Below are 13,120 nucleotides of genomic sequence, written 5' to 3' on the forward strand. Positions count from 1 at the left end.
TGTCAGAAAATGGGTCACTACCCCATAGATTGCAGGAATAATGTAGCGCCCACCTGGCAGAGAAACAATGAGGGAAATCGAACCATGAGTCTCCATAAACCAGGGGGGGTGGAACAAAAAATAGATAAATTAATAACTCTCCTGACTACCCAACAACAGAAACAGATACAATGGTTCCAAGAACAGTTAAGAGTGATAACATACGTACAATGGCCCAAGCGGGTGGCGATGGAGACGAGGTGGACGGGGAAGGGCGGGCAGAGGAGGCGGCGAACTATCGCTCCCCAGACAACACAATGACACAAGGAGCCGATGATGAGAATAAAGTAGTTTGTGAAGGCTTAGATGAGGACAGCGAAATGGAAGTCGCAGAAGTCAAAGAATCATTTAAGCAAACCCAAAGCATATCACAGAGTAAAAGGCCAGAAGGGAGAGAGGCAGTCGTAGAGGTTCTAGAAAGTGAACCGAGAAAGAGACTAGAACTCCCGGCTAGTTCCCGAGTACCCCCTTTCCATTCACTATGCCCCATCCTTCCAGCAACGGAGGAGAAAGAGAACACTTTTAAACAGGAGAGCCAATACAAGCCTGATAAACGGTCTTTCCTACATGAGATTTTAAATTGTAACAAAATCATGGTTAAGCAGGAAACATCAGAGATTGAAAATTCAGATGAGAGATAAAGGATAGATGATTTAAAACAGGGGGAAAAGGTGGAAAGGGAAGATTCTGTTACAAGCTACTGGATTTTTCTTTCGTTTTTAGTGTACTGTCTCTGTTCCATTTCCTCATTTTTCACAAAACTGAAGCAGCGTTCACCCTTTGTAGCCCCGGTCGTTTAATATAAGCATTTCAAATCGTTGTGTTTTCTAAGCATAGTAGCACTGTTAAATGTATAAGAAGTCAAAAGAGTTTGAGAATTATTGTACAGTTACGGGACTATGTCCTATTTTATGTCTGTGAGATTTGAGATCTAAATCATCGATTGTTTTCTTTTCAATTCGGCAAAGCTTCTTCAAATTTAGTTGAAATCTGCCTGAGTATGGAGCTGCTGTGCTGAAGCTGGCTCCACGGTCAGTATTGCAAAGAAGTTTTAAAATCATGTTGCCTTACACAGAGTTTGTTCCACATTTAGGATCACTTTGACCCTGTGGGTCTACAGCCGTCCAATGGGGGAAGTTAGTCGGTAGCAAAGTGCAGAGCGTCCAAGGCGACAGACAGTTGAGGCATCAGGTCAAGGTTGTGTAGGGTGTTCTACTCCAAGTTTCCAAAGAAACTTGCCGCAGAAGAAATAATTCTTTGTGCTTTCTCCACCGATGAGGCAAAATGGACAATGTGATAATAATTACATTTATTATTGGGGAGTATAATATGACAGGGACTTAGAAATTGTAAAATGTGCCATAAATGAATAACGTCCAATTTATGTTATTGTGGTAAATGCCCACAAGAGATGTGCAGATAAAATGGGAACGAGAGGTAGCGAGTGATAGATTGCATAACGGGGGTAGAAACTAGACCAGAGGAGGGCATCTTCAGGACAAGACAATTACAGTCAGATGCTGTGGGGTAGGTAGGTGTGATACCGAGTATTCAGAACAGGAATATCAATTTGGAATCGGGTAGATGTTGAGACTATAAAGAAGCATGTGCGTCGTTATGAACATGCGCAGGCCAAGCTGGTCGATGCACCAATCCTAAACGCAATCAATGAGCTAGCACAGGAAGAACAATATACCGTCTATAAAATGCGCAACGTTTTTCACTCAGACGCAGGGTAAAATAAATGAGATGATGTAAAGGGAAACAAGCAAGCAAAGGGAATAGGAGGGGCAACTATTTGTACGGCAAACAGAGCATATGTGCTTTCGTTTATTGATCAAACACTGAGGATTTTGATGCGAGGTGAAGTCCCAGGATATATTAAGGGACTACGAACGTGTCCGTTGGTATTCTAAGGGAAATGGTGAAACAAATATGAGGGTTGAATTTCCACCAGTATCAACAGTCCGCAATCTGGGGTATGCTCTATTCACCCAGTGGGCTGAGTTAGGGATAAGAATAAACCTTGATTTTTAACATATCCTTACCTATCATGGATGCTATGACCCAAGTATTTACCGAATTGGCAGAACCACATTCTGTGGGATATTTAGAGAGAGAAGTGTATAAACAAAGGGTAAACTCGCGTAAGTTAATGATGTATGACAGGAAAACAGCATTACAGATGGTGCCTAATTTAGAATGTTGTATCAAACAGGGGAACCGATACCTAGGCCGATATGGATGTTTCCCTGCACGCATGCCTGAGTGTAGATGGTGTAGGCGTGATCTTTAAAATTGAAACGAATGTAAATATAACTTTAAAATAGGAGGCGCAGGAAAAGATGCCTGAACGAACTTATGGTGACACAAATGCAAGAAGCTTGTTATAATTTGCAGTTAGAGATTATTCCTGCTCTGTTAAATTTTTCCTTCTGTATCTTGTGTCTTCTGATTTATGTCATTGAATGTATGTAGATTTTTATCACACTAAGAGAAATGGTACACAGTTTTACTAAGCGCAATCGGGAAGAGATTTAGGTGAACTCACACAGAGATAATGGGAACATGATAAAACATTGCACAAGCAAATAGAGAGATTACTTAAAGGAATGAATAGGCAGATGGGGGATTTTATATCAGGGGGGAGTCCCTGGTTTTAATAAAACGACTGACAGAGAGACAGGTTAGGGATATTGGCAATCATTCAGAATAACAAAAACTAAGGAACAACTGATCTTCAAGGCAATGTATGGAGGGTTTTTACAATGTTCAGATTCAAAAGGGGGTTAAATGCTATAGAAAACAATGGGATCCCAAATTTTATATTGGACAGACAAATGAAAATCTGTAAATCAGATGGGGATATGGATTGGTGTAAGGTATGAAGTCATGGATTGGTGTATTATGCTAAGAAGCTTGCAAGCAGAGGGACTTTGTTTCACAACTGATTCCTGTGGTAGTGGCAATACCATTGCTATCTGCTGATGTAAAACTGATGGAAGTAATTAAAGTGGAATCGATGGGCTTGTTGAAGGATGATAAACATAAGGAATTTGTAAATTATCCAGAAGGTCGAAGATATCAGTAAAGGGGAAAAGAAGGATTCTGGATTGCACCAAACACTTCATGCTGTTCCAGGAAAAGTGGATCCTGGTTGTGCAGATGTGACGTTTTACAAATTGCATTGCCAGCTCATGGTTTCACTCTGGGTGAAGAATCCCCTAATTGTACTATTGAATTTGAAAAGGACCAACATCGTTTATTCGGAGAGAGGAAGGTATTGCATTACAACTAACAAGAAGCACTAAACATAAGGCAACACCATATGTCCAGTTTGGCAGTTAGCATCTTGCTTTACACCAACCAGAAATACTAAATTGGGGCAAAGATATTGGTGCCTGTTATGGCCACAATGATACAAAAATGCAAGATACAAACATTAGCTTTCTGACAGAAAGCTTATGAGTGATTGTAAATTTTGACCGCAAAAGCATTAAGTGTACTTAAACATGCTAACAGGAACATTAGATGGAGGAAGGGCCACTTAGAAATGACAGGCTTATGGAAGGATAAATGAGTGATCGAAACCCTTAGGGTTTTCTCACTCCTAAGCTGGGGATTGCGGGTTCGGGTCCCATCGGTTCGCCCCGGTAACTATAGTTGATCGTGACGTCACCAGACTGAAGATCCATTGGGGACTTGATGGAGGATACATTACAGGCTATAATTCATTTTGGGCACCCCATTCCCCCTTTATCATGCAGTCTTAAAAGCAACTTGGATAGAAGTGTTACCTCTCAGAAAAATCTGGTCAAAATGCAGCAGGCTAAGAAAGAAATAGAGGAATGTTCACAAATCCGTGGGGCTAAATCATGGTGGGAGAATGTTTATAACGCTGGTGAATCCCCATGGGCACGTTCAGCGTTGTATGCTTTCCTGATCATACAAGTCCTAGTTGCCATATCCCTAATAGTGTCTACTTGCTGGGTCCGCAGGTGGGTCTCCAAGTTAAAACAGAATGTGCGTCATTCCAAACCATTCCCCCATTAGACTAGATTGATTAAATAAGTGAGGGGTCGAAGACTTAGTCTTCTCCCCCTCAAGGTGCGGAATCTGTAAGAATATTGGAAATAGGGAAAAATTGACAATTTTTTCTTAATCATGCTCTGCAGGCTGTACTGCATATTTTGCTGAGTGTGCGGCTTATTTTGCTGAATTGTAAACTGTTAACCTTTGACTAGTGACTGACCCTTGTCACCCTCATTACTAGACAAGACAGCTACATGATAAAAGAGGAACAATGACCCAATAAGCAGAACAATAATCCACAGATAGCAATTAGACCAGGACCACGAAAAGATAACTAGACAATGCGGTCAAACAAACTGGCCTCCTTGAAAAACTACCTTGAAAAGGGTCTTATGGTTAAATGTGTAATGTTAAAATAAGCTGACCATCTTGAATTCTTTCAAAAACGATCTTGCAAAAGCGTCTCGTGGTTAGACGAGTAATGTTAAAAACAAGCTGACCATTTGAATTCTTTGAAAAACAACTTTGTTAATCTATAAGGGTTTTATGAATGTTGTTTCATATATGGTGTGAGTATCCTGCGAAGGGGGGGGCATAAAAACCCAACGTCTTTTGAGCTCGCGGCAGAGGAATCAGCGAAGTCCACCCAACTGTCAAAAGAACACCTAGCTATCTGAAGATGACACCACTGTCAGAAGAACGCCTGATTATCAGAAGACTACCTCACTGTTGGAAAACTTGAAACAACCACGTCGCCAACTTAACTACGACCTCTGCCCAGAGATCAAACGGGGTAATACTGTTTTGATCTTTGTTGTCTAAATATTTGATACCTTTACATGTTTGATTTAACTATTCATGAGACACTGATTACCAATTGGTGTCATGTCTGAATCACACACACCCCCTTCTTCCATCCATATCCTTTCTAAATAGGTTATATCCTGCAATATTTAACTGCCAGTCCTGGTCTTTATGAAGCCATCATACATCTGGCTCCTCGCTACAAATTATCGCTTCCAGTTTCCCCCCGTTTTGTTTTGGATGCTGTGCACATTGCTGTAAGGGCAATTTAATTTGTTTTTAATAACTGTTCCCCTCACTTTATTTTTAGCAGTCGTCCTGTCCTTATGTTCGACAACTGTATTTGTTCCCTGACCGTCAGTGTTACCCTTATTCCTTACCTTGGTCTGACCTTTACTCTGATCTCCTATTTTATCTTCAGACATGTTATTCTCACCACCCCCCCCCAACCACCCCTTCCCTTACTAGGTGTAATGTACGACTACTTTGTTGTATGATACTTCAGTTCCATATATTTGTGAGCTTGCAATCTGCTTACTATTAATAGTCTCTTGTCTCACATCCCTCTCTCTAAATGTCAAACCTAGCAACTCTCCCACTTCCCCAAACGATGCCCACAGACCAACTTTGAGCATCTCTCCAGTGTCCCAGGGTCGCGCATGCGTACCTGGGCCGGGTCGTTTCGGTTCCCGATTCCCGGCGCGTGCGCGTTACGTCACGTCACCTCCTCCCCCCCCCCCCCCCCGCCCCGCCCCCACCCCGCGCGCGGGTGTCACGTCAGGGGACGGGAGCGCGAGCCGCGGCCGTTTGTCTGTTTTGGTTTCTGGGCCGAGTGCGCGCGGAACTCGGGATTCGAGTGACGGCCGGAGCCGCCGCGCCGCCCCCGCCTCCCCCCTGGCGACCCACAGCCAGCCCGGCTTCCAAAAAAAATACAACCCCCCCCCCCCGCCCTCCCGCCTCGCTTGAGCTGCACAGGCCGGGTTGAAGCCGAGCCCCCTTTCCCCCGCCCCCCGGATTCAGGTAAGTTACTGGGAAGAGTCGGAGCCGCTGCCGCGGGATGAAGGGGAGGGACGGACGGACGGACCGGGGGGGGGGGGGGGGGGACTGCGTTAGGGCCGGGCTCCGTCAAGGCTTCCCGCTCGGGGGCGGGAGCTTGTGCAGCCCGCCCGGCTGATACCGACAGCCGCTGAGGGACGGGACGGGACGGGAGGGGGGTGGGTAGAAGGAGCTGTGTCCCAGACAGCAGGGGGTGGGGGTGAAGGACAGAGGGAGGTGTGTCTGGGACACCGGGGACCGGGTAGGGCGGGGGGGCGGGGGGGGGTGGACTGAGTATGACCAGGTTGTGTCTGTGGCGCCGCCAGGTACAGTGAGGCAGGTACTATCTATCCTTCGCCTAGTTGAGAGGGTTTTGGGCTGATGTGATCCAGCAACTAAGCATCAGCCAGTGCAACTTGTACAGCTGTGGCGCCAGCAGTTTCAGCCAGCTTCATATTCATATTGTAAAGATAAATAGCCTATGCTGGAGATCTCGAAGTAAAAACAGAAAATGTTGGAAATGGTCAACACCTGGAGGGGAAAGGACATGTCAATGCCAGGGGCTAGAGACCTTTTGTCAAAACACTTCTGACTAAGGAACCTAACCAAAGTTGATCTATTTTTAAAAATATTCAATCTTGGGATGTGGGCATCGCCGGTAAGGCTGGCATTTATTGCCTTTCCCTTGTTGCCTTTCTTATTAAACTGCCGCAGTCCACGTTCTTTGTAGCGGGTTGATACAACTGAGTAGCTTGCTAGGCCACTTTAGAGTCAGTTAAGAGTCAACCATGTTCGTGTGGGACTGGAGTCACATATAGGCCAGACCAGGTAAGGATGGCAGGTTTCCTTCCCTAAAGGACATTGGACGTTAGTGAACCAGTTGGGTTTTTACAACAATCTGACAGCTTCAAAGTCATTTTTAGTGATAGCTTTTTATTTCCAGATTTTTTATTAACTGAATTCAAATTCTCAAACTGCCGTAATGGGATTTGAACTCGCGTTCTCCGGATTTTGAAACCAGGCCTCTGAATATATGGTCCAATAACACAACCATTACACTACCATACCTCTGGCATTGATACTGACTTACTTGTTGTTTAATTCCAGCACTTTCTGTTTTTAGAAAATTTATGTTACTAATAAGGAAAAATTGCCTTACAACTCTAGCAGAAATGGGTTTTCAAAATTTGTGTAGGTGAAGAATTTGCCGACCTTTAGTTTTCCATTGTTGTGTGCATGTTCATAATCTGAAGCCTGCTTGCAAATCTCCTTCGCAGAAAGCAAAGTTATTTCAAATATTGCACTGCTAGTCCTCAAAACCCACCCACAGATTCCATTTCTGCTGTATTGTTTTGTGGCCAATTTGAACTCACAGGTGTTAGTGAGCTAGCGACAAAAAGCTTCAAACAGCATCCTACAAATAATTATGGTAATTAATTTGGAAAATCTTTCCTGGGAAATTGAAACTGTTTACGAATGGATTGAGAGAAAGTACAGTTGCTTAATTCAAATTATCTGATATTTCAATTTTTTAGCACCAAATTTCCACGGTGTGGTTTATAATGCTTAATTCAAATTATGGATAAATCAATGTTAAGCATAGAAAATGACTGAACATAGAAACTATTTGTAAATTTAATTATTTTGACTTTTTGTTTTCCTACTTATTAAGAACATAAGAAATAAGAGCAGGAGTAGGCCACATGGCCCCTCGACCTTGCTCCACCATTCAATCAGATCATGGCTGAACTTTGCTCTCAACCCAACTTTCCTGCCCGATCCTCATATCCCTTGATTCCCCTAGAGTCCAGAAATCTGTCTATCTCAGCCTTGAATATATTCAACGACTCAGTATCCACAGCCCTCTGGGGTAGAAAATTCCAAAGATTCACAACCCTCTGAGTGAAGAAATTCCTCCTCATCTCAGTCTTAAATGGTCGACCCCTTATCCTGGGACCATGCCCCCTAGTTCTAGACTCTCCAGCCATGGGAAACAACCTCTCAGCATCTACCCTGTCAAGCCCCCTCATAATCTTATATGTTTCAATTAGATCACCTCTCATTCTTCTAAACTCCAGAGAGTATAGGCCCATTCTACTCAACCTCTCCTCGTAGGACAACCCTCTCATCTTAGGAATTAATCTAGTGAACTTTCGTTGCACCGCCTGTAAGGCAAGTATATCCTTCCTTAGATAGGTGAGGTCGCACCAAAGCCCTGTACAATTGTAGTAAGACTTTCTTACTTTTGTACTCCAACCCCCTTGCAATAAAGGACAACTTTCTATTTGCTTTCCTAATTGCTTGCTGTACCTGCATGCTAACTTTGTGTTTCTTGTACGAGGACACCCAAGTCTCTCTGGACACTGACATTTAATAGTTTCTCACCATTTTAAAAAATAGTCTGTTTTTCTATTCTTCCTACCAAAGTGAATAACCTCACATTTCCCCACAGTATACTTCATCTGCCACCTTGCCCACTCATTTAACCTGTCTATATCCCTTTGCGCAGACTCTTTGGGCTCGATTTTAGGGTCGGGTTACCTGCGGGTTTCCAGCAGGGGGGCCCCGAAAATCCCGATCTCCGATCACGTGACCGGATTCGGACGAAATCCCGGCCACTTCCGGGTACCGCGCTGACGTGCGGGGCTGCGCGTGAAAGCCCCGCTGGTGGGAATCCCGCAGGCAATTAAAGCCAGCGGGGTTCCACTTGAGAGCACTTAACTTGCTGGTTTTGGTCAGTTAATGAGCTGAAGCAGCTGTCAAAAGAGGAAGTGTGGGATTTTAGGTTCAAGGCAGTCAGTTTCCCACACTGGGGGAAACAGGACCCTTCAAACCAGGCGTGTTGCAGCCAGCAGCCTGTGGCAGGTGCCAAGGTGCGCTCCACGGGGGAGAGCCCTCACCCACGCAGGAGGCCACTGCGTCACATAGGGCAACCCCTGCCCCCCACCACCCCCCGGCCAAGCCAGAGGACAGACCGACACGAAACCGCAGCCCCAGTCCGAGGACCCACACACCTACCCTGCACAACCCCTCAGACCAACACCTGCCAGTTGGGTGGTGTGTGGACACCCTCGGAGGACGAAGAGCATGACCAGCACCAGCAGCCTCGCAGTCCACGCCGTCCGCCGCAGAGACGTGGATCCCCCCAACACGGTGTGGTTGCACGCCCACCTGCACAGCAGGAGGGAGGGCTACCGCAGAGAGAGACGCGTCGCAGAGGGCACTACCCTCGCCACAGGGTCCACAGACCGAGGCGCAGCTCCCCGGACCTCTCCGAGCAGCAGTGCACAGGGAGGCGCAGATTCGCTCGGCATGTAGTCGTGGAGATCTGCAGCCTCTTTCATGCCGAGCTGCTCCTGGCTGGCCCCAGCACCAACTGCTTACCTGTCGCTGGCAAAGTCACCACTGTCCTCCACACCTTCTCCTCCGCATCCTTCCAGGGTGCAGCCGGCTACACCGCCGATGTCTCTGTCGTCTGCGCGGACGAGCCCTGCAAATACACCTGCACCTACTCTGCAGTAACACGATGGGTGGCATCAGTGGTGGGTCCTCATAGTGATACCCGGGAGCGGGCATTATTGGACACAATGGACAGGATTCGCGGAGACATGGCAGTGGTGGTGTCAATATAATGTGTGCTGTTTGTGGCTCTGAAATTCAATATGGGTAACACCCATGACAAACCCTCAGACACCCTTGTGCACCCCCTTCATGCTGACGAGACGTTTGCCTTACCCTGCCTACTGCACATATGTGATGCATGCCCTGTGGCTGCAGCACAGGTGGTGGCAGGTTGAGTGAGGCTGGCCGTGAGGGAGATGCACGAGAGGGTGAGTATGGGATGGAGCCATGAGATTGTATGAGGATTGGGTCGCGTGTTAGTGGCAGGATGAGTACTGGCGAGGTGAGTAGGTGGAGGTAAGATGAGGATGGGGTGTGAGTGGGCATGAAGGGTGATGTGACAGAATAGTGTTGGCGGTGCCGAAGGAGATTTGGGGTGGGGGCAGTGTTGTGGCAGACGGAGTGTAGGGGAAAGACTTCGTGTTCTCACTGTGGCTGACCTACTGCGGTCATTGCAGCGCCTCCTGCACTGTATGCAGGTGGGCCATATGTTGGTGGCGCAGGTGACCCCCTCTGCCACCTCGAGCCAGGCCTTCTTGGTGGCAGAGGCAGGCCGCTTCCTCCCGCCCGCCGGGGGGAAGATCTGTGTCCTCCCCCTCCTCCTCACCCCATCTGATGATACCTGGGGTGAGGCATCATTAAACTGGGAGCAGCCTTCCCCCTGGGCTGCTCCATGCTGCAATTTGTCCCATTGGTTGCAGCATCTGTCAGTGGAGGACTGCCCCTTTAACTAGAGAGCCTCCAGCTGACAGATCGTACTGCGCATGCGCAGCCCGACCGACGCGCAGGCCAGCGCCGTGGACCCCGGAGGAGCAGGTAATTGGATCCTATTAGTGGATTGCCTGCTACGATCGCGTGGGCAACCCACTAATTTCGCCGTTCGCGTTTTCGACGCTCCCGGAGGACCACCCGCTGGGAACCCGCAGGCCTGCTAAATTCGAGCCCTTTGTGTCCTCCTCACAGCTTACTTTCCCACCTAGCTTTGTATCGTCAGCAAACTTGGATACATTGCACTCAGTCCCTTCATCTAAGTCATTAATGTAAATTGTAAATAGCTGAGGCCTGAGCACCAATCCTTGTGGTACCCCACTTGTTACAGCCTGCCAGCCTGAAAATGATCCTTTTATCCCTACTCTCTTTTCTGTCCGTTAACCAATCCTCTATCCATGCTAATATGTTACCCCCAACCCCATGAGCCCTTAGCTTGTGTAACAACCTTTTATGTGGCATCTCATCGAATGCCTGAGTTCCATCCACAGTAAAAATGTATTCAGACATTTAATTAACTGAAAAAAAAGTATTATTTTTCTTTAACAGCACATTTTTTAATCTGATGATTGGATCTACCAGATTTTTATATTTTATTAAAAGCAAAATACTGCGGATCCTGGAAATCTGAAATAAAAACATTTTTATTAACTTTTTCTTACTAACAAGAAACCAAGGTGAAGACCAGAGTAAAAGAGATGAGGTAAATTGGGATGTGGTGTTTAAGTGATACCAAGCTGGAGTTTTAAAAGTACAAATAAAAATGAAAACTGCAAATATGAAATAAAAACTAAAAATGTTGGAGAAACACAGGAGGTCCGTCAACGTCTGTAAAGAGAAAAGACAGATTATAATGTTTCAGGTATGTATCCTTCATCAGAATTTCTGATTAAGGGCACACACCTGAAACATCTCAACCTTTCTCTTTACAGATACTGGCTGACCTGTTATGTGTTTTCAGCACTTTCTATTTTTATTTGAGTTTGAAAAGCCTGTAAATCACAGAAGGAAAGAATGACCAAGGGAGATAAGTTTCACAGTTTTGGGGACCAAGGAAAGAATGTATTACAGTAGAAGAGTGTGTGATAAACTTTGATTTCAACACACAATGTAGGGATGAAGAGGAGCATATAGGATGGCATATTTATAACGTAGAAGGAACAAGAAAGGAAAGTTCAGAGTAACATTGAGCATAGTGGTTCAAATAAAATAGAAACAAGAAAGGTTGCAACAGAGAAAAGGAAAAAGAAAAGTTGGAAACTAGAGATGAGGAGGGAGTCATCTATCAGACAGCAGCCTTTTCTCGTATCTGTCCTGGAGTATTAGAACCTTCCTAATATGGAGTTCAGAATTAAAGAATTGAACAGGTGTGTGCTTGAGTTATTGAAGGGAAACCAAGGAAATTTGAGTTCCATTTGAAGTCAGAGTAGATGGTGAGGCAAAGGTGCTTGATAAATGAAGAAGTATTAAAGGTGTAACTGTAAAAGGTTGCAGCTGTTGGATGGACTGATAAAGAAGGTACCTTTGAAGAACCTGAAGAAAACATATTTTTGACCTGGTGTCAAAGGGCATGGACTAGATCTCTTAAGGGAAGAGTAGATAAACATTTGAAGTAGATAAAGCCACAGGGCTATGGGGAGAGACCAGGAAGTGGGATTAGTTTCAGATTGCTCTCTCATAAATCCAGCATAGACACAATGGGCCAAATAACAACCTGCTCTACTGTAAACTTCTGCAATTCTACGTAGTGATTCAGTTATTGCACTAAGGGCTTGCGATATAAAGTAAGTTGATGATTGTAGAGTGGAATAATAAGCAAAAGAATTTATATGGTCGGATGCTAAATTTAGGAGGTCATTTGTATGGAGAAGGAACAGAGTGGAGGAGGACAGTCTGGAAAACTCCTGAGTTAATGGAAAAATTGTCTTGGAACATGCTGCCAATTACAGCATAGATGAAGAGTCACGATCACCAAAGTTATGTTCATAACTTGTTTAAAAATGCATAGTATCATTTGCTAGCAAAAACTTTGGCAATGTAAAAGGCAAAGACAAATCATGGTGCTAGATCATGCCAAAAGTTTTGGGGATGTAAAAGGCAATGACAAATGATTCACCACAGTTTTCAAGAACAATTCTAGGGACAAATAAATAAAAATCAAACTGTTTCAATCTCTTAAAATTTCTAGTAGATTTTCAGTAGCAGTGATGCTGAGAACAAATGTGTTAGTGAATTTAGAAACTGTTTAAGTGTGGAAATTGTACTGATCAGAGAAGGCACTGGCAATTGAAAAGAACATTTCAGCTACTGTCTTCATTCCTTTTAGGCTTGAGTTTAGTCCCTATTAGCTTAATCTCCATCCTTCCACCACACCCCACACACCTTTCAGTTGTAAGTGCACCTTTATTTTTGAATTGCTGTCTAGAATTTCCACTAGTCAACACTGGCTCTTTGACGTGAATTGTCCTCCCTAACATGGGGTTCACATTGTGTGTACACTATTTTTGGCTTGATGCCAGCAATGTCAACTTGGCTCTGAAAATTGTGTATATTTGGCAATTTTAGTATTAAAATGTTGAAAATTATCAATAGAAAACTTAAAAGGAGAGATTTGTTTGTTTGATCAAATCACTGATGCATTTTTGAAGTACACTTTTTTTAATCAGATATGGTTTCGTGTCTCTTTAGCTACTAAAAATGCTAGACAAGGGCAAAAAAAAATTGGTCTGGTCTGTTGATTGGCATTGCTTGAAAAATTAAAAGTTTGAGCCCTTTGCTTGTACCACTGCTTGAGATTATGTTTATACTTATGTGAAATATC

The 13,120-nt window shown here is 44.7% G+C and overlaps 1 protein-coding gene across 1 annotated transcript in view; it reads left to right on the forward strand.

The window, feature by feature from the left end:
• The first annotated feature begins 5,632 nt into the window (after positions 1 to 5,632).
• LOC137324748 (GDNF-inducible zinc finger protein 1-like) overlaps positions 5,633 to 13,120 on the forward strand; it is a 37,896-nt gene continuing 30,408 nt past the window's right edge. Inside the window, exon 1 of the mRNA XM_067989415.1 lies at positions 5,633 to 5,895. The gene's annotated coding sequence lies outside the window, so the exon portion shown is untranslated. The remainder of the gene's footprint in view (positions 5,896 to 13,120) is intronic.

Source organism: Heptranchias perlo, chromosome 8, assembly GCF_035084215.1.
Source record: "Heptranchias perlo isolate sHepPer1 chromosome 8, sHepPer1.hap1, whole genome shotgun sequence".
NCBI lineage: Eukaryota > Metazoa > Chordata > Chondrichthyes > Hexanchiformes > Hexanchidae > Heptranchias > Heptranchias perlo.